Genomic DNA, 23,907 nt, shown 5'->3' on the forward strand with positions numbered 1-23,907 from the left:
CATACCTTCTCTGCTATGCAATCTGGTTTCAGAGCTGGTCATGGGTGCACCTCAGCCACGCTCAAGGTCCTAAATGATATCTTAACCGCCATCGATAAGAAACATTACTGTGCAGCCGTATTCATTGATCTGGCCAAGGCTTTCGACTCTGTCAATCACCACATCCTCATCGGCAGACTCGACAGCCTTGGTTTCTCAAATGATTGCCTCGCCTGGTTCACCAACTACTTCTCTGATAGAGTTCAGTGTGTCAAATCGGAGGGTCTGCTGTCCGGACCTCTGGCAGTCTCTATGGGGGTGCCACAGGGTTCAATTATTGGACCGACTGTCTTCTCTGTATACGACAATGAGGTCGCTCTTGCTGCTGGTGAGTCCCTGATCCACCTCTACGCAGACGACACCATTCTGTATACTTCTGGCCCTTCTTTGGTCACTGTGTTAACAACCCTCCAGGCAAGCTTCAATGCCATACAACTCTCCTTCCGTGGCCTCCAATTGCTCTTAAATACAAGTAAAACTAAATGCATGCTCTTCAACCGATCTCTACCTGCCCTGCCCGCCTGTCCAACATCACTACTCTGGACGGCTCTGACTTAGAATACGTGGACAACTACAAATACTTAGGTGTCTGGTTAGACTGTAAACTCTCCTTCCAGACCCATATCAAACATCTCCAATCCAAAGTTAAATCTAGAATTGGCTTCCTATTTCGCAACAAAGCATCCTTCACTCATGCTGCCAAACATACCCTTGTAAAACTGACCATCCTACCAATCCTCGACTTTGGCGATGTCATTTACAAAATAGCCTCCAATACCCTACTCAACAAATTGGATGCAGTCTATCACAGTGCAATCCGTTTTGTCACCAAAGCCCCATATTCTACCCACCATTGCGACCTGTACGCTCTCGTTGGCTGGCCCTCGCTTCATACTCGTCACCAAACCCACTGGCTCCATGTCATCTACAAGACCCTGCTAGGTAAAGTCCCCCCTTATCTCAGCTCGCTGGTCACCATAGCATCTCCCACCTGTAGCACACGCTCCAGCAGGTATATCTCTCTAGTCACCCCCAAAACCAATTCTTTCTTTGGCCGCCTCTCCTTCCAGTTCTCTGCTGCCAATGACTGGAACGAACTACAAAAATCTCTGAAACTGGAAACACTTATCTCCCTCACTAGCTTTAAGCACCAACTGTCAGAGCAGCTCACAGATTACTGCACCTGTACATAGCCCACCTATAATTTAGCCCAAACAACTACCTCTTTCCCTACTGTATTTAATGTATTTATTTATTTTGCTCCTTTGCACCCCATTATTTTTATTTCTACTTTGCACATTCTTCCACTGCAAATCTACCATTCCAGTGTTTTACTTGCTATTTGTATTTACTTTGCCACCATGGCCTTTTTTTGCCTTTACCTCCCTTATCTCACCTCATTTGCTCACATCGTATATAGACTTGTTTATACTGTATTATTGACTGTATGTTTGTTTTACTCCATGTGTAACTCTGTGTCATTGTATGTATCGAACTGCTTTGCTTTATCTTGGCCAGGTCGCAATTGTAAATGAGAACTTGTTCTCAACTTGCCTACCTGGTTAAATAAAGGTGAAAATAAAAAAATATATAAAAAAAGATACTTTTGTAACCCTTTCCAGCTTTATATAAGTCAACGATTCTTGATTTGAGATCTCTTTTTTGTTCGAGGCATGGTTCACATCAGGCAATGCTGCTTGTGAATAGCAAACTCAAATTTTGTGCGTGTTTTTTAGGGCAGGGCAGCTCTAACCAACATCTCCAATCTCGTCTCAAAGATTGTACTCCAGGTTAGCTGACTCCTGACTCCAATTAGCTTTTGGAGAAGTCCTTAGCCTAGGGGTTCACATACTTTTTCCAACCTGCACTGTGAACGTTTAAATTATGTATTCAATATAGACAAGAAAAATACAATAATTTGTGTGTTATTAATTTAAGCACACTGTGTTTGTCTGTTGTTGTGACTTAGATGAAGCTAAGATGTGCAAACCTGGTCAAGAACTACAGGAAACGTATGATCTCTGTAATTGCAAACAAAAGGTTTCTGTACCAAATATTAAGATATGCTTTTCTGATGTATCAAATCCTTATGTCATGCAATAAAATGCAAATTAATTAGTTAAAAATCATACAATGTGATTTTCTGGATTTTTGTTTTAGATTCCGTCTCCCACAGTTGAAGTGTACCTATGATAAAAATGACAGACCTCTACATGCTTTGTAAGTAGGAAAACCTGCAAAATCGGCATTGTATCAAATACTTGTTCTCCCCACTGTAGTCTCCTCTGAACAGTTGATGTTGAGATGTGTCTATTACTTGAACTCTGTGAAGCATTTATTTGGGCTGCAATTTCTGAGGCTGGTAACTCTAATGAACTTATCCTCTGCAACAGAGGTAACTCTGGGTCTTCCTTTCCTGTGGCGGTCCTCATGAGAGCCAGTTTCATCATAGTGCTTGATCGTTATTTGCGACTGCACTTGAAGAAACTTTAAAAGTTCTTAAAATGTTCCTGATTGACTGACCTTCATGTCTTAAAGTAATGATGTACTGTCATTTCTCTTTGCTTATTTGATCTGTTCTTGCCACAATATGGCCTTGGTCTTTTAGCAAATAGGGCTATCTTCTGTATGCCACCCGTATCTTGTCACAACACAACTGATTGGCTCAAACACATTAAGAAGGAAAGAAATTCCACAAATGAACTTTTAACAAGGCACACCTGTTAATTGAAATGCATTCCAGGTGACTGAAGCTGGTTGAGAGAATGCCAAGAGTGTGCAAAGCTGTCATCAAGGCAAAGGGTGGCCATTTTTAAGAATCTCAAATATGAAATATATTTTGATTTGTTTAATACTTTTTTGGTTACTGCATGATTTCATGTTTTATTTCATAGTTTTGATGTCTAAATTATTATTTTTTTAAATAAAGAAAAACCATTGAATGAGTAGGTGTGTCCATGCTTTTGGGTTGTACTGTACATAAAAATGTGGCCTTGGTCTACATGCACTGCTAAAAGATGATTGTATCCATAACCGCAAATGAGTTGCCACAATGAGAACATTCAAGTTTTTGTTCTCTAATCTAATAATCATGGGGAACCACCATGAATACCCGTCAAATTGTTGCTGTGGTAAAACAGATACATTGCAAACTTTCTGAAGGACTTTGGACATAGACATTATTAGCTCCAGACAAGAGGTTTCCAAACATTGTTCCATCTTCTTCCACAGACCAATGGTGATCTGCAAGGTACAGGGGTCTAAGTCTGTGTAACCGCTTTCAATGACTTTCATCGCAATGAAATTAGTTAGAGTCCGTGTCGATCATTGAAACTAAAGTCTCTAAATACGACCATTGCTGTCTTATGACAGTGCCCACTTTTGGCCAACCATTGCTATTGTTTATGGTGCAACATTTTGTGACACTGATTTCAGCGATTAAAGAATCGATAACTGGACTCCAGCATACTATGTGTCCAGTAGCAGAAATAGGTCACTTTTTTCATACTTTTTTCAATGGTCACACATGTGGAATGATTGCTCGGCTAAATCAATGTGGGGTGGAATTGGTTTGAAGCCATTAAGGAGGTCAGTGTTGTTTTAGGTCATTATTTACAATAGCACCCACTATTAAAGGGATAGTTCACTCAAACTGTATTTGAGTATTTTGTTCATTGGCCCACTGTTATTAGATAGTTTAGTCATTTTTGAGTAAACTATCCCTTTAATAGAGGTTTCTCTCAAATTATAAATAGAGAGATATTTGGAGGGGCAGAATTAAGAATCACAAATTCTTATTATCTGGTGTAATATGTTTTTTTAATGTTGAAAAGTGATGTTAAATGTAGGCCTATTAGTAATTAAACATGTACTAGTAAATTACCTGAAAGTCAGCTAATGAGAAATGGTTGTTTTTTTTACATGTAGATGCATAACCACAAACAAACAAAGATATCTCTTGAAACAATTAAATGAATTAAATATATTTACTCCAGTGAAATTATGACTGCATCATCCACTACATTTCATTGGAAATACTTGTGAAATAAGGAAAATAAACACAAACTCTGATTTCACTCAGCTTCATTCAATTTCCCAAATTCCATATTTTCAGACATGATGTGCATCATGTCACACATTGAGGTTACACTGGTTCTTACAGGCTCTCACGAGATTGGACATGATCCTCTCTTCTCTACTGCAATACTGTACTGACTGTACTGCATTGACCATCAATCAACCATGACATTCCATTTAGTGGAGGAATCTGCCACCTACTGTAGACTTGTAGCACCAGCTACATTTCTGTCTCCTGTAGAGTCATATACACTGAGGAGAAAAATCATTAGGAACACCTTCCTAATACTGAGCTGCACACACTTCTCCCCTTAGAAAGAGCTTCAATTTGTAAGGGCATGGATGTCGAAAGCGTTCTACAGGGATGCTGGCGCCCATGTTGACTCCAATGCTTCCAACAGTTGTGTCAATTTGTCTGGATGTCCTTTGGGTGGTGGACCATTCTTGATACACACGGGAAACTGTTGAGCAAGAAAAACCCAGGAGCGTTGCAGTTCTTGACACAAACCAGTGCGCCTGGCACCTACTACCATACCCCGTTCAAAGGCACTTCAATCTTTTGTTTTGCCCATTCACCCTCTGGATGGCACACATACACACTCCATGTATTAATTGTCTCAAGGCTTACAAATCCTTCTTTATCCTGACTCCTCCCCTTCATCCTCACTGATTGAAGTGAATTTAACAAGTGACATCAATAAAGGATCATAGCTTTCACCTGGATTCACCTGGTCAGTCTATGTCACGGATAGAGCAGGTGTTCTTAATGTTTTGGACACTCAGCGTACAGTATATGGTGTGCACATTTTTGTACCACCCCAACTCTAACACACCCAGTTCTATTAATTAGCTGCTCCCAAGGACCATGATTAGCTGAATTAGGTGTGTTAGTGCAGGGCTGGAACAAATGCCTTTTCAGGAGTAGGGTTGGCGTAATGATATTTTGATATTCAGTTAGTACATTAACTTCACCTACTGTGCCTCCAGGTGGCGTAAGAGCCCAACTCCTGCTATGTGGAAACATCTTACTGTAATACAGACTTGCACACAGACACTGTCTTAAAATGATTGTTACCCAAGCATGAACCACAAACAGGAGCATGCTCTCGCTTTAGAGGTAGAAATGATTCTTAAACTTCAAATTGAAGGAGTATGTCAGATAGTTAGTGGTAAAATCCTTCAAAGACAATACATACACTATCTATAGAATCTGTGAGTTCGCGGATCCTTTTCAGCCAGCCCTGTTGTAAAGCACTAATAGCCATGTTACTAATAAATCACCAGTGCTCGTTTTGTTTAGTCTCCCAAAATATATACACCAATGACCACTGGTATGGTATCCATTCGTCCAGCAGCCTCATCTGTTGTTGTAATGCAGCTCTGTGCTGTGAGGATAGCCCTGTCTTTAATAGTCTACTGCAGTGGTTCTCAATCCTGGTCCTGGGGGAGCACATTTTTGTTTTTTGCACTAGCACTACACACCTGATTCAAATCATCAAATCCTGATGAGTTGATGATTTGAATCAGGTGTATAGTGCTAGTGCAAAAAAACAGAAATGTGCTCCCCCAGGACCAGGATTGAGAACCACTAGTCTACTTCAGTAAGCTACTGCCTGCTACATGCTGCATCCGCCAAACACCGCAACACCAATGATCCCATCAAAGGATGGGACAGAAAGCGGCTTTACATGCTGTTGTGACTATCTGGCTGGTCACTGGGGCCAGCACATACAGAGGATCAGACACAGGGCTGGCCCTAGACATAAGCGACATAGGAGACCGCTTAGGGACAATTTTTTTCTCTACTTCCTGTTGAGAGTTAAATAGTAAAATACACAAGGCGCAATTTTGAAATGAACAACCAGGAGTTTTTCTCTTGTTATGTCAGTCACTGATGGTCACTCAATTAACCCATGTCATCTGAAAATGTTTACACTGAACAAAAATATAAATGCAACATCCATATCCCAGAATGGGGTCATAATATACTGAACTAAAATATAAATGTAACATGTAAAATGTTCATGCCATTTTTCACGAGCTGAAATAAAATATCCCAGAGATGTTCCATACACACAAAACACTAATTTCTGTGCACCAATTTGCTTACATCCCTGTTAGTGAGCATTTCTCCTTTGCCAAGACAATTTATCCACCTGACAGGTGTGTCATATCAAGAAGCTGACTAAACAGCATGATCATTACACAGGTGCACCTTGTGCTGTGGACAATAAAAGGCCACTGTAAAATGTGCAGTTCTCACACAACACAATGCCACAAACGTCTCAAGTTTTGAGGGAGTGTGCAATTGGCATGCTGACTGCAGGAATGTCCACCAGAGCTGTTGCCAGATAATTGAATGTCAATTTCTCTGCTATACTGTATGCCGCCTCCAACGTGGTTTTAGAGAATTTGGCTGTACTGTACGTCCATCCGGCCTCACAACAGCAGACCACGTTTATGGCGTTGTGTGAGTGAGCAGTTTGCTGATGTCAACATTGTGAACAGAGTGCCCTGTGGTGGCAATGGGGTCATGGTATGGACAGTCATAAGCTATGGACAACAAACACAATTGCATTTTATCGATGGCAATTTTAATGCACAGAGATTCTGTGACGAGATCCTCAGGCCCATTGTCGTGCCATTCATCTGCCGCCATCACCTCATGTTTCAACATGATAATGCAGTGCCGCATGTTGCAAGGATCTGTACACAATTCTTGGAAGCTGAATGTGTCCCAGTTCTTCCATGGCCTGCATACTCACCAGACATGTCACCAAGAGGCAAATGGTTGTCACACCAGATACTGAATGGTTTTCTGATGGTAAAATTGCAGGAAACTAGCTTCAAAACCCCCCAAAATGCTCTCTACCCTATGGCAAAACATGTAGAATTGGAGGAAATTACCTGTAAAATTGCACATTTCTCTCTCCACTCCATGGCAAAATGAATAGAATTGCATGAAATTAGTCAAACTAAGCAAAATATTTTTCTCCACCCCATGGCAAAATGTGTAGAATTTCAGCAAGCTTGTTAAGAAACAGCAACATTTTCTCTATGCCCCATGGCAAAATGTGTAGAATTGCAGGAAATTAACTCTAAAAAATATTATTGGATTTTCTCTCCGCCATCAAGAGCGGTCTCTCTCTCTCTCTCTCTCTTTCTCTCTCTCTCTCTCTCTCTTCATTGGCCCCTGCCCGTCAACCTGACTCACAGATTCTCCAACAGCTTGTGCGCACCCCCTGAGTCGGCATGATAGTTACCGTGGTAACTCGACAAGTCTCCATTTGCTCTGATCAATGGGACGGTTTTCGCAAAAGCCCCTGGAAGCCCCTCAGCTCCAAGGGAATGGAGAAGGAGCGGCGTGTGTGTGTGTGTGCGTGTGAGAGTGTGTCTGCGTGCCTGTCTGCGTCCATGTGTATAAGCATGTGTGTATTTGTTTGTGCGCGTGTGTGGTTTTGTGCTAAACTGAGAAGATGCCAAAAGGCCAAAAGGAGGAGGGTGTGTGTGTGTGTGTGTTGGGGGGGGGGGGGGGGGGGGGGGGGGCTCCACGGCCCAGGGGATGCACGAAGGGTTCGGCCTTCTCTCCTGCTCAATTTTGACACTTCAATTCTCTTTGCAAGGCAGGGATTTCATTGTTGCGCATAGGAATCAATGAGGGATTTCATTCTTGCCCAGTGCAATCAATGACTATCGGTAGTTGCTATTTAATGGGTTCACATTGAGCGTGAAGAGGCACTACAAGCACACTGCAAGATGCAGTATGGAAAGGTAGGGCATGCAGGATTCCAAACACAAAGAATGAATAAATAAATAAAATGTCAATGTAATTCTATTGTATAGGATTTTTCCTTTATATGTTGAGACTAAATGGCCTACAGAAACGTAAATAAACAAGACAGAGGGAGAGGGAAATTCTGCAGTGTCAAACTGGCGTCTACCACATGAGGTTTCGGACAGACAGCGTGTGTCCTCTTATCTGACTGAAAGAGTAGAAAGAGAGTAAGTGGGAGGAAGAGGTTTAAGGGAGAGGGAGAGAATTCATCAGGGAAGAATCGTCAAATAGACATTGGAGACCCGAGAGGCAAAGTGTGGGAAGTAATTGACGTCAACTGTAAATAGAAGATACTGCAGAGTAGCAGTAATGAAAGACGACTCCTAGCAGGTCCAGTGAGAGGCAGGGAGAGGAAGAGAGAGGAAGAGAGAGGGAGAGAGAGGGAGAGAGAGGGAGGGAGATTGGAAACCAACCAAGCAAAGACTATCCCGGGAAGAAAAAAACCTGTAGAGAAGGAGAAAGCTTTGGCAGAACAAGCAAAAGGCAGGGAAACTTCAAGGGGAATCTTGAATTCCCCTTGAATTCACACAATATTAACGAAGGTAGGAAAAACATAACAAGATTGAAGATACAGAAATTAACAGAAATTATGGTAACACTTTACTTGACACCCAGCGTTATAACACATTGTCATAACAGCTGAGATAACTTGTCATAACCTGTCATATTAAAGTCATAACAGTGTCATGACACATACATTTAGGCCTGTTGTAACATATATTGCATTATTTTATTCCTGGTTATGACACCTACATGAGTACATTTATTAAATGTTTTTTTTCCCTGTCGAGAAGTTTCCTTTTATTTTAAAGTTAGGTTCATAAGTTCTACATCTTTTTTTATCTGAATTTCTGTGAGTTAAGACACTTTTACGTAGGTGTCATAACCAGCCATAACATAACACAGTATATGTCACAACAACAGGTCTAAATATATGTGTCAGTGTTATGAACATGTTATGACAGGTTATGACAAGTTAGCTGTTATGACATGTCTATGTCCGTGTCATTGCGTCAAATGATGCTGGGGTGTCAAGTGTTACCGAGAGGGTTGTATGACAAGTCAATGTTTAACCACATAGGATTTGGAACAAGAGCTGTGTCTATGGTTCATAGTTGTTTACTTAGCACACAGCCAGCGACTCATTAAGTCAGTTGGGTGAACTATCCCTTTAAGCCACACAATATGAATCCTCTTTTTGTCTGTGTTGCCGGTGGTGAATATTATAATGATCTATCAAAGGGTATACTGCAAGCCAGGTTAAGCCATGCTGCTGCAAATTTAGAGCCCTGGCCATTTTGCTGAGTGGGTATTTTTATGAGCAGGGCAAGATAAATGTTTCCTCCCAATGTCTTTTCCTTGTCACCCACAAGCCATTAAATCCTTACGATAATACCCATAGCCATTGAATCCATACGATACTACCCACAGACATTGAATCCATACGATAATACCCACAGCCATTGAATCCTTACGATAATACCCACAGCCATTGAATCCTTATGATAATACCCACAGCCATTGAATCATTACGATAATACCCAGCAGCCGTAGAATCCTTATGATAATACCCACAGCCATTGAATCATTACGATAATACCCAGCAGCCGTTGAATCCTTATGATAATACCCACAGCCATTGAATCATTACGATACTACCCACAGCCATTGAATTCATACGATAATACCTACAGCCATTGAATCTTTACGATAATAACCATGGCCATTGAATCTTTGTGGTAACACCCACAGCCATTGAATACTTACGATAATACCCAGCAGCCATTGAATCCTTATGATAATACCCACAGCAATCACTGTAAATCCTTACGATAATACCCAAAGCCATTGAATCCTTACGATAATAACCAAAGCCATTGAATCCATACAATAATACCCACAGCCATTGAATAATTACGATAATACCCAGCAGCCGATGAATCCTTACGATAATACCCAGCAGCCATTGAATCCTTATGATAATACCCACAGCAATTACTGTAAATCCTTACGATAATACCCAGCAGTCGTTGAATCATTATGATAATATCCAGCAGCCATTAAATCATTACAATAATACCCAGCAGCCATTAAATCATTACAATAATACCCATCGCCATTGAATCCATACGATACTACCCACAGCCATTGAATTCATACGATAATACCTACAGCCATTGAATCCTTACGATAATACCCACAGCCGTTGAATCCTTATGATAATACCCACAGACTTTGAATCCTTATGATAATACCCAGCAGCCATTGAATCCTTATGATAATACCCACAGCAATTACTGTAAATCCTTACGATAATAACCACAGCAATTGAATCCTTATGATAATACCCACAGCCATTGAATCCGTACGATAATACCCACAGCCATTGAATCCTTATGATAATACCCACAGCCATTGCATCCTTATGATAATACCCACAGCAATCACTGTAAATCCTTACGATAATACCCACAGCCATTGAGTCCTTACAATAATAACCAAAGCCATTGAATCCATACGATAATACCCACAGCCATTGAATCCTTACGATAATACCCACAGCCATTGAATAATTACGATAATACCCAGCAGACGATGAATCCTTACAATAATACCCAGCAGCCATTGAATCCTGATGCTAATACCCACAGCAATTACTGTAAATCCTTACGATAATACCCAGCAGTCGTTGAATCATTATGATAATACCCAGCATCCATTAAATCATTACAATAATACCCAGCAGCCATTAAATCCTTAAGATAACACCCACAGCCATTGAATCCTTACGATAATACCCACAGCCATTGAATCCTTATGATAATACCCACAGCCATTGAATCCTTATGATAATACCCACAGCCATTGAATCCTTATGATAAAACCCACATCAATTGAATCCTTATGATAATACCCAGCAGCCATTAAATCCTTATGATAATACCCACAGCCATTGAATGCTTACGATAATACCCACAGCCATTGAATCATTACCATAATACCCAGCAGCCGTTGAATCCTTATGATAATACCCAGCAGCTATTGAATCCTTATGATATTACCCACAGCAATTACTGTAAATCCTTACGATAATACCCAGCAGCTGTTGAATCATTTCGATAATACACAGCAGCCATTGAATCCTTATGATAATTCCCACAGCCATTGAATCCTTACGATAATACCCAAATCCATTGAATCCTTAAGAAAATACCCAGCAGCCATTAAATCCTTATGATAATACCCACAACCATTGAATGCTTACGATAATACCCACGGCCATTGAATCATTACCATAATACCCAGCAGCCGTTGAATCCTTACGATAATATCGAGCAGCCATTGAATCCTTATGACAATACCCACAGCCATTGAATCCTTATGATAATACCCACAGCCTTTGAATCCTTACGATAATACCCAGCAGCCGATGAATCCTTACGATAATACCTACAGCCATTGAATCCGATAATACCCAGCAGTCGTTGAATCATTATGATAATACCCAGCAGCCATTAAATCATTACAATAATACCCAGCAGCCATTAAATCATTACAATAATACCCATCGCCATTAAATCCATACGATACTACCCACAGCCGTTGAATCCTTATGATAATACCCACAGACTTTGAATCCTTATGATAATACCCACAGCCATTGAATCCTTATGATAATACCCACAGCAATTACTGTAAATCCTTACGATAATAACCACAGCAATTGAATCCTTATGATAATACCCACAGCCATTGAATCCTTATGATAATACCCACAGCCATTGAATCCTTATGATAATACCCACAGCCTTTGAATCCTTACGATAATACCCAGCAGCCGATGAATCCTTACGATAATACCTACAGCCATTGAATCCGATAATACCCAGCAGTCGTTGAATCATTATGATAATACCCAGCAGCCATTAAATCATTACAATAATACCCAGCAGCCATTAAATCATTACAATAATACCCATCACCATTGAATCCATACGATACTACCCACAGCCATTGAATCCTTATGATAATACCCACAGCCATTGCATCCTTATGATAATACCCACAGCAATCACTGTAAATCCTTACGATAATACCCACAGCCATTGAGTCCTTACAATAATAACCAAAGCCATTGAATCCTTACGATAATACCCAGCAGCCATTGAATTCTTACGATAATACCCACAGCCATTGAATCATTACAATAATACCGATCGCCATTGAATCCATACGATACTACCCACAGCCTTTGAATTCATACGATAATACCTACAGCCATTGAATCCTTACGATAATAACCACGGCCATTGCATCCTTATGATAATACCCACAGCAATCACTGTAAATCCTTACGATAATACCCACAGCCATTGAGGCCTTACAATAATAACCAAAGCCATTGAATCCATACGATAATACCCACAGCCATTGAATAATTACGATAATACCCAGCAGCCGATGAATCCTTACGATAATACCTACAGCCATTGAATCCGATAATACCCAGCAGTCGTTGAATCATTATGATAATACCCACAGACTTTGAATCCTTATGATAATACCCAGCCATTGAATCCTTATGATAATACCCACAGCAATTACTGTAAATCCTTACGATAATAACCACAGCAATTGAATCCTTATGATAATACCCACAGCCATTGAATCCTTACGATAATACCCACAGCCATTGAATCCTTATGATAATACCCACAGCCATTGCATCCTTATGATAATACCCACAGCAATCACTGTTAATCCTTACGATAATACCCACAGCCATTGAGTCCTTACAATAATAACCAAAGCCATTGAATCCATACGATAATACCCACAGCCATTGAATCCTTACGATAATACCCTGAGCCATTGAATAATTACGATAATACCCAGCAGCCGATGAATAATTCTGATAATACCCAGCAGCCATTAAATCATTACAATAATACCCAGCAGCCATTAAATCATTACAATAATACCCATCGCCATTAAATCCATACGACAATAACCACAGCAATTGAATCCTTATGATAATACCCACATCCATTGAATCCTTACGATAATACCCACCGCCATTGAATCCTTATGATAATACCCACAGTCATTGCATCCTTATGATAATACCCACAGCAATCACTGTAAATCCTTACGATAATACCCAGCAGTCGTTGAATCATTATGATAATACCCAGCATCCATTAAATCATTACAATAATACCCAGCAGCCATTAAATCCTTAAGATAACACCCACAGCCATTGAATCCTTACGATAATACCCACAGCCATTGAATCCTTATGATAATACCCACAGCCATTGAATCCTTATGATAATAACCACAGCAATTGAATCCTTATGATAACACCCACAGCCATTGAGTCCTTACAATAATAACCAAAGCCATTGAATCCATACGATAATACCCACAGCCATTGAATCCTTACGATAATACCCACAGCCATTGAATAATTACGATAATACCCAGCAGACGATGAATCCTTACAATAATACCCAGCAGCCATTGAATCCTGATGCTAATACCCACAGCAATTACTGTAAATCCTTACGATAATACCCAGCAGTCGTTGAATCATTATGATAATACCCAGCATCCATTAAATCATTACAATAATACCCAGCAGCCATTAAATCCTTAAGATAACACCCACAGCCATTAAATCATTACAATAATACCCATCGCCATTAAATCCATACGATACTACCCACAGCCATTGAATCCTTATGATAATACCCACAGACTTTGAATCCTTATGATAATACCCACAGCCATTGAATCCTTATGATAATACCCACAGCAATTACTGTAAATCCTTACGATAATAACCACAGCAATTGAATCCTTATGATAATACCCACAGCCATTGAATCCTTACGATAATACCCACAGCCATTGAATCCTTATGATAATACCCACAGCCATTGAATAATTACGATAATACCCAGCAGCCGATGAATCCTTACGATAATACCTACAGCCATTGAATCCGATAATACCCAGCAGTCGTTGAATCATTATGATAATACCCAGCAGCCATTAAATCATTACAATAATACCCAGCAGCCATTAAATCATTACAATAATACCCATCGCCATTGAATCCATACGATACTACCCACAGCCATTGAATCCTTATGATAATACCCACAGCCATTGCATCCTTATGATAATACCCACAGCAATCACTGTAAATCCTTACGATAATACCCACAGCCATTGAGTCCTTACAATAATAACCAAAGCCATTGAATCCTTACGATAATACCGAGCAGCCATTGAATTCATACAATAATACCTACAGCCATTGAATCCTTACGATAATAACCACGGCCATTGAATCTTTGTGGTAAAACCCACAGCCATTGAATCCTTATGATAATACCCACAGCCGTTGAATCCTTATGATAATACCCACAGACTTTGAATCCTTATGATAATACCCACAACCATTGAATCCTTATGATAACACCCACCGCCATTGAATCCTTATGATAATACCCACAGTCATTGAATCCTTACGATAATACCCACCGCCATTGAATCCTTATGATAATACCCACAGTCATTGCATCCTTATGATAATACCCACAGCAATCACTGTAAATCCTTACGATAATACCCAGCAGTCGTTGAATCATTATGATAATACCCAGCATCCATTAAATCATTACAATAATACCCAGCAGCCATTAAATCCTTAAGATAACACCCACAGCCATTGAATCCTTACGATAATACCCACAGCCATTGAATCCTTATGATAATACCCACAGCCATTGAATCCTTATGATAATAACCACAGCAATTGAATCCTTATGATAATACCCACAGCCATTGAGTCCTTACAATAATAACCAAAGCCATTGAATCCATACGATAATACCCACAGCCATTGAATCCTTACGATAATACCCACAGCCATTGAATAATTACGATAATACCCAGCAGACGATGAATCCTTACAATAATACCCAGCAGCCATTGAATCCTGATGCTAATACCCACAGCAATTACTGTAAATCCTTACGATAATACCCAGCAGTCGTTGAATCATTATGATAATACCCAGCATCCATTAAATCATTACAATAATACCCAGCAGCCATTAAATCCTTAAGATAACACCCACAGCCATTGAATCCTTACGATAATACCCACAGCCATTGAATCCTTATGATAATACCCACAGCCATTGAATCCTTATGATAATACCCACAGCCATTGAATCCTTATGATAAAACCCACATCAATTGAATCCTTATGATAATACCCAGCAGCCATTAAATCCTTATGATAATACCCACAGCCATTGAATGCTTACGATAATACCCACAGCCATTGAATCATTACCATAATACCCAGCAGCCGTTGAATCCTTATGATAATACCCAGCAGCTATTGAATCCTTATGATATTACCCACAGCAATTACTGTAAATCCTTACGATAATACCCAGCAGCTGTTGAATCATTTCGATAATACACAGCAGCCATTGAATCCTTATGATAATTCCCACAGCCATTGAATCCTTATGATAATACCCACAGCCGTTGAATCCTTATGATAATACCCACAGACTTTGAATCCTTATGATAATACCCACAACCATTGAATCCTTATGATAACACCCACCGCCATTGAATCCTTATGATAATACCCACAGTCATTGAATCCTTACGATAATACCCACCGCCATTGAATCCTTATGATAATACCCACAGTCATTGCATCCTTATGATAATACCCACAGCAATCACTGTAAATCCTTACGATAATACCCAGCAGTCGTTGAATCATTATGATAATACCCAGCATCCATTAAATCATTACAATAATACCCAGCAGCCATTAAATCCTTAAGATAACACCCACAGCCATTGAATCCTTACGATAATACCCACAGCCATTGAATCCTTATGATAATACCCACAGCCATTGAATCCTTATGATAATAACCACAGCAATTGAATCCTTATGATAATACCCACAGCCATTGAGTCCTTACAATAATAACCAAAGCCATTGAATCCATACGATAATACCCACAGCCATTGAATCCTTACGATAATACCCACAGCCATTGAATAATTACGATAATACCCAGCAGACGATGAATCCTTACAATAATACCCAGCAGCCATTGAATCCTGATGCTAATACCCACAGCAATTACTGTAAATCCTTACGATAATACCCAGCAGTCGTTGAATCATTATGATAATACCCAGCATCCATTAAATCATTACAATAATACCCAGCAGCCATTAAATCCTTAAGATAACACCCACAGCCATTGAATCCTTACGATAATACCCACAGCCATTGAATCCTTATGATAATACCCACAGCCATTGAATCCTTATGATAATACCCACAGCCATTGAATCCTTATGATAAAACCCACATCAATTGAATCCTTATGATAATACCCAGCAGCCATTAAATCCTTATGATAATACCCACAGCCATTGAATGCTTACGATAATACCCACAGCCATTGAATCATTACCATAATACCCAGCAGCCGTTGAATCCTTATGATAATACCCAGCAGCTATTGAATCCTTATGATATTACCCACAGCAATTACTGTAAATCCTTACGATAATACCCAGCAGCTGTTGAATCATTTCGATAATACACAGCAGCCATTGAATCCTTATGATAATTCCCACAGCCATTGAATCCTTACGATAATACCCAAATCCATTGAATCCTTAAGAAAATACCCAGCAGCCATTAAATCCTTATGATAATACCCACAACCATTGAATGCTTACGATAATACCCACGGCCATTGAATCATTACCATAATACCCAGCAGCCGTTGAATCCTTACGATAATATCGAGCAGCCTTTGAATCCTTATGACAATACCCACAGCCATTGAATCCTTATGATAATACCCACAGCCTTTGAATCCTTACGATAATACCCACAGCCATTGAATCCTTACGATAATACCCACAGCAATTGAATCGTTACGATAATACCCATAGCCATTGAATCCTTACGTTAAAACCCACAGCCATTGAATCATTATGTTAATACCCACAGCAATTATTGTAAAGTCATACGAAAATACCCACAGCCATTGAATATTTACGATAATATCAACAGCCATTGAATCTTTGGAAAATACCCACAGCAATTTAAACATTATGATAATACCCACAGCCATTGAATCCTTACGATAATAACCATAGTCATTGAATCATTATGATAATACCCACAGCAATTACTGTAAATTCATACGATAATAACCACAGCCATTGAATATATACGATAATACCCACAGCCATTGAATCCTTCTGATAATACCCACAGCCTTTGAATCCTTATGATAATACACACTGCAATTACTGTAAATCCTTACGATAATAACCACAGCCATTGAATCCTTATGATAATACCCACAGCCATTGAATCCTTACGATAATACCCACAGCCATTGAATCCTTATGATAATACCCACAGCCATTGAATCCTTATGATAATACCCACAGCGATCACTGTAAATCCTTAGGATAATAGCCACAGACATTGAGTGCTTACGATATTAACTACAGCCATTGAATCCTTAAGATAATACCCAGCAGCCATTGAATCCTTACGATAATACGCACGGCAATTATTGTAAATCCTTACGATAATACCCAGCAGCTCTTGAATCATTATGATAATACCAAGCAGCCATTAAATCATTACGATAATAGCCAGCAGCCATTAAATCCTTACAATAATACCCACAGCCATTGAATCCTTACAATAATACCCAGCAGCCATTGAATCCTTACGATAATACCCAGCAGCCATTGAATCCTTATGATAATACCTACAGCAATTACTGTAAATCCTTACGATAATACCCAGCAGCCGTTGAATCATTACGATAATACACAGCAGCCATTGAATCCTTACGATAACACCCACAGCCATTGAATCCTTACGATAATACCTTCAGCCATTGAATCCTTATGATAATACCCACAGCCATTGAATCCTTACGATAATAGCCACAGCCATTGAATCCTTATGATAACACCCACATCAATTGATTCCTTACGATAATACCCAGCAGCCACTGAATCCTTACAATAATACCCAGCTGCCATTGAATCTTTACGATAATACCCAGCAGCAATTGAATCCTTACGATAATACCCATAGCCATTGAATCCTTACAATAATACCCAGCAGCCATTGAATCTTTACGATAATATCCAGCAGCCATTGAATCCGTACGATAATACCCATCGCCATTGAATCCATACGATACTACGCACAGCCATTGAATCCTTACGATAACACCCACAGCCGTTGAATCCTTATGATAATACCCACAGCCGTTGAATCCTTATGATAATACCCACAGCAATTACTGTAAATCCTTACGATAATAACCACAGCCATTGAATCCTTATGATAATACCCACAGCCATTGAATCCTTATGATAATACCCACAGCCATTGAATTCTTACGATAATACCCACAGCCATTGAATCCTTATGATAATACCCAAAGCCTATGCATCCTTGTGATAATACCCAAAGCAATCACTGTAAATCCTTACGATAATACCCAAAGCCATTGAATCATTACGATAATAACCAAAGCCGTTGAATCCATACAATAATACCCACAGCAATTACTGTAAATCCTTATGATAATACCCACAGCCATTGAATCCTTGTGATAATACCCACAGCCATTGAATCATTACGATAATACCCAGCAGCCGATGAATCCTTACGATAATACCCAGCAGCCATTGAATCCTTATGATAATACCCACAGCAATTACTGTAAATCCTTACGATAATACCCAGCAGCCATTAAATCATTACAATAATACCCAGCAGCCATTAAATCATTACAATAATACCCATCGCCATTGAATCCATACGATACTACCCACAGCCATTGAATTCATACGATAATACCTACAGCCATTGAATCCTTACGATAATAACCACGGCCATTGAATCTTTGTGGTAACACCCACAGCCATTGAATCCTTATGATAATACCCACAGCCGTTGAATCCTTATGATAATACCCACAGACTTTGAATCCTTATGATAATACCCACAGCCATTGAATCCTTATGATAATACCCACAGCAATTACTGTAAATCCTTACGATAATAACCACAGCAATTGAATTCTTATGATAATACCCACAGCCATTGAATTCTTACGATAATACCCACAGCCATTGAATCCTTATGATAATACCCACAGCCATTGCATCCTTATGATAATACCCACAGCAATCACTGTAAATCCTTACGATAATACCCACAGCCATTGAGTCCTTACAATAATAACCAAAGCTATTGAATCCATACGATAATACCCACAGCCATTGAATCCTTATGATAATACCCACAGCCATTGAATAATTACGATAATACCCAGCAGCCGATGAATCCTTACGATAATACCCAGCAGCCATTGAATCCTGATGCTAATACCCACAGCAATTACTGTAAATCCTTACGACAATACCCAGCAGTCGTTGAATCATTATGATAATACCCAGCATCCATTAAATCATTACAATAATACCCAGCAGCCATTAAATCCTCAAGATAACACCCACAGCCATTGAATCATTATGATAATACCCACAGCCATTGAATCCTTACGATAATACCCACAGCCATTGAATCCTTATGATAAAACCGACATCAATTGAATCCTTACAATAATACCCAGCAGCCATTGAATCCTTACAATAATACCCAGCAGCCATTGAATCTTTACGATAATACCCAGTAGCTATTGAATCCTTATAATAATACCCACAGCCATTGAATCCTTACGATAATACCCAAATCCATTGAATCCTTACGAAAATACCCAGCAGCCATTAAATCCTTATGATAATATCCACAGCCATTGAATGCTTACGATAATACCCACAGCCATTGAATCATTACCATAATACCCAGCAGCCGTTGAATCCTTATGATAATACCCAGCAGCCATTGAATCATAATGATAATACCCACAGCAATTACTGTAAATCCTTACGATAATACCCAGCAGCTGTTGAATCATTTCGATAATACACAGCAGCCATTAAATCCTTATGATAATACCCACAGCCATTGTATCCTTATGATAATACCCACAGCCATTGAATCCTTACGATAATACCCACAGCCATTGAATCCTTACAATAATACCCACAGCAATTGAATCGTTACGATAATACCCATAGCCATTGAATCCTTACGTTAAAACCCACAGCCATTGAATCATTATGATAATACCCACAGCAATTACTGTAAATTCATACGATAATACCCACAGCCATTGAATATTTACGATAATATCAACAGCCATTGAATCATTTGGAAAATACCCACAGCAATTTAAACCGTATGATAATACCCACAGCCATTGAATCCTTACGATAATACACACAGCCATTGAATCAATATGATAATACCCACAGCAATTACTGTAAATTCATACGATAATAACCACAGCCATTGAATATATACGATAATACCCACAGCCATTGAATCCTTGAATGATAATACCACAGCCATTGAATCAATATGATAATACCCACAGCAATTACTGTAAATTCATACGATAATAACCACAGCCATTGAATATATACGATAATACCCACAGCCATTGAATCCTTATGATAATACCCACAGACTTTGAATCCGTATGATAATACACACTGCAATTACTGTAAATCCTTACGATAATAACCACAGCCATTGAATCCTTACCATAATACCCATAGCCATTGAATCCTTACAATAATACCCACAGCCATTGAATCTTTATGGTAACACCCACAGCCATTGAATCGTTATGATGATACCCACAGCCGTTGAATCCTTATGATAATACCCACAGACTTTGAATCCTTATGATAATACCCACAGCCATTGAATCCTTACGATAATACCCACAGAAATTACTGTAAATCCTTACGATAATAACCACAGCCATTGAATCCTTATGATAATACCCACAGCCATTGAATCCTTATGATAATACCCACAGCCATTGAATCCTTATGATAATACCCACAGAGATCACTGTAAATCCTTAGGATAATAGCCACAGACATTGAGTGCTATCGATATTAACCACAGCCATTGAATCCTTAAGATTATACCCAGCAGCCATTGAATCCTTACGAAAATACCCAGCAGCCATTAAATCCTTATGATAATACCCACAGCCATTGAATCCTTACTATAATACCCACAGCCATTGAATCCTTATGATAAAACCCACATCAATTGAATCCATACGATAATACCCAGCAGCCATTGAATCCTTACAATAATACCCAGCAGCCATTGAATCTTTACGATAATACCCATAGCCATTGAATCCTTACGTTAAAACCCACAGCCATTGAATCATTATGATAATACCCACAGCAATTACTGTAAATTCATACGATAATACCCACAGCCATTGAATATTTACGATAATATCAACAGCCATTGAATCCTTTGGAAAATACCCACAGCAATTTAAACCTTATGATAATACCCACAGCCATTGAATCCTTACGATAATACCCACAGCAATTTAAACCTTATGATAATACCCACAGCCATTGAATATATACGATAATACCCACAGCCATTGAATCCTTATGATAATACCTACAGCAATTACTGTAAATCCTTACGATAATACCCAGCAGCCGTTGAATCATTTCAATAATACACAGCAGCCATTAAATCCTTATGATAATACCCACAGCCATTGAATCCTTAAGATGATAACCACAGTCACTGAATCCTTACGATAATACCCACAGCCATTGAATCCTTACAATAATACCCACAGCAATTGAATCGTTACGATAATACCCATAGCCATTGAATCCTTACGTTAAAACCCACAGCCATTGAATCATTATGATAATACCCACAGCAATTACTGTAAATTCATACGATAATACCCACAGCCATTGAATATTTACGATAATATCAACAGCCATTGAATCCTTTGGAAAATACCCACAGCAATTTAAACCTTATGATAATACCCACAGCCATTGAATCCTTACGATAATACCCACAGCAATTTAAACCTTATGATAATACCCACAGCCATTGAATCCTTACGATAATAACCACAGCCATTGAATATATACGATAATACCCACAGCCATTGAATCCTTATGATAATACCCACAGACTTTGAATCCGTATGATAATACACACTGCAATTACTGTAAATCCTTACGATAATAACCACAGCCATTGAATCCTTACCATAATACCCATAGCCATTGAATCCTTACAATAATACCCACAGCCATTGAATCTTTATGGTAACACCCACAGCCATTGAATCCTTATGATAATACCCACAGCCGTTGAATCCTTCTAAAAATACCCACAGACTTTGAATCCTTATGATAATACCCACAGCCATTGAATCCATACGATAATACCCACATAAATTACTGTAAATCCTTACGATAATAACCACAGCCATTGAATCCTTATGATAATACCCACAGCCATTGAATCCTTATGATAATACCCACAGCCATTGAATCCTTATGATAATACCCACAGCGATCACTGTAAATCCTTAGGATAATAGCCACAGACATTGAGTGCTTACGATATTAACCACAGCCATTGAATCCTTAAGATTATACCCAGCAGCCATTGAATCGTTACGAAAATACCCAGCAGCCATTAAATCTTTATGATAATACCCACAGCCATTGAATCCTTACTATAATACCCACAGCCATTGAATACTTACAATAATACCCACAGCCATTGAATCCTTATGATAAAACCCACATCAATTGAATCCATACGATAATACCCAGCAGCCATTGAATCCTTACAATAATACCCAGCAGCCATTGAATCCTTACGAAAATACCCAAATCCATTGAATCCTTACGATAATACCCAGCAGCCATTAAATCCATATGATAATACTCACAGCCATTGAATCCTTACGATAATACCCAGCAGCCATTGAATCCTTATGATAATACCCACAGCAATTACTGTAAATCCTTACGATAATACCCAGCAGCCGTTGAATAATTTCAATAATACACAGCAGCCATTAAATCCTTATGATAATACCCACAGCCATTGAATCCTTAAGATGATAACCACAGCCATTGAATCCTTACTATAATACCCACAGCCATTGAATACTTACAATAATACCCACAGCCATTGAGTCCTTACAATAATACCCACAGTCACTGAATCCTCACGATAATACCCACAGCCATTGAATCCTTATGATAATACCCACAGCCATTGAATCCTTACGATAATACCCACAAAAATTACTGTAAATCCTTACGATAATAACCACAGCCATTGAATCCTTATGATAATACCCACAGCCATTGAATCCTTATGATAATACCCACAGCCATTGAATCCTTATGATAATACCCACAGCGATCACTGTAAATCCTTAGGATAATAGCCACAGACATTGAGTGATTACGATATTAACCACAGCCATTGAATCCTTAAGATTATACCCAGCAGCCATTGAATCCTTACGAAAATACCCAGCAGCCATTAAATCCTTATGATAATACCCACAGCCATTGAATCCTTACTATAATACCCACAGCCATTGAATACTTACAATAATACCCACAGCCATTGAATCCTTATGATAAAACCCACATCAATTGAATCCATACGATAATACCCACAGCCACTGAAACCTTACGATAATACCCAGCAGCCATTAAATCCTTATGATAATACCCACACCCATTGAGTCCTCATGATAATACCCACAGCCACTGAATCCTTACGATAATACCCAGCAGCCATTGAATATTCACGATAATACCCAGCAGCCATTGAATCCTTACAATAACACCCAGCAGCCATTGAATATTTACGATAATACTCAGCAGCCATTGAATCTT

Source organism: Oncorhynchus clarkii, chromosome 5, assembly GCF_045791955.1.
Source record: "Oncorhynchus clarkii lewisi isolate Uvic-CL-2024 chromosome 5, UVic_Ocla_1.0, whole genome shotgun sequence".
In the NCBI taxonomy this organism is placed as follows: domain Eukaryota; kingdom Metazoa; phylum Chordata; class Actinopteri; order Salmoniformes; family Salmonidae; genus Oncorhynchus; species Oncorhynchus clarkii.